Here is a 779-nt window from a genome sequence, read left to right as displayed (position 1 = left end):
AAAGATGATGCTGTGAAAGTGCTGCACTCAATATGCCAGCAAATTTGGAAAACTCAGCAGTGGCCACAGGACTGAAAAGGTCAGTTTTCATTCCAATCCCAAAGAAAGGCAATGCCGAAGAATGCTCAAACTACCACACAATTGCACTCATCTCACATGCTAGTAAAGTAATGCTCAAAATTCTCCAAGCCAGGGTTCAGCAATACGTGAACCGTGAACTTCCAGATGTTCAAGCTGGTTTTAGAAAAGGCAGAGGAACCAGAGATCAAATTGCCAACAACCGCTGGATCATGGAAAAAACAAGAGTTCCAGAAAAACATCTATTTCTGCTTTATTGACTATGCCAAAGCCTTTGACTGTGTGGGTCACAATAAACTGTGGGAAATTCTGAATGGGAATACCAGACCACCTGACCTGCCTCTTGAGAAACCTGTATGCAGGTCAGGAAGCAACAGTTAGAACTGGACATGGGAGGGAGGAGCTAAGATGGCAGAGGAGTAGGACGGGGAGAACACTTTCTCCCCTACAAATTCATCAAAAGAACATTTAAACACCGAGTAAATTCCACAAAACAACTTCTGAATGCCGGCAGAGGACATCAGGCACCCAGAAAAGCAACCCAAGTCTTTAAAAGGAGGTATGAAAAAATATAAAAGACAAAAAAAGAGACAAAAGAGGGAGGGACGGAGTTCCATCCTGGGAAGGGAGTCTTAAAAAGAGAGAAGTTTCCAAGCACCAGGAAACCTTCTCACTGCCGAATCTGTGCTGAGCCTTGGAAA

Source organism: Bison bison, unplaced genomic scaffold (assembly GCF_000754665.1).
Source record: "Bison bison bison isolate TAMUID 2011002044 unplaced genomic scaffold, Bison_UMD1.0 scf7180017863957, whole genome shotgun sequence".
Lineage (NCBI taxonomy): Eukaryota > Metazoa > Chordata > Mammalia > Artiodactyla > Bovidae > Bison > Bison bison.
This window is presented reverse-complemented; position numbering follows the sequence as displayed.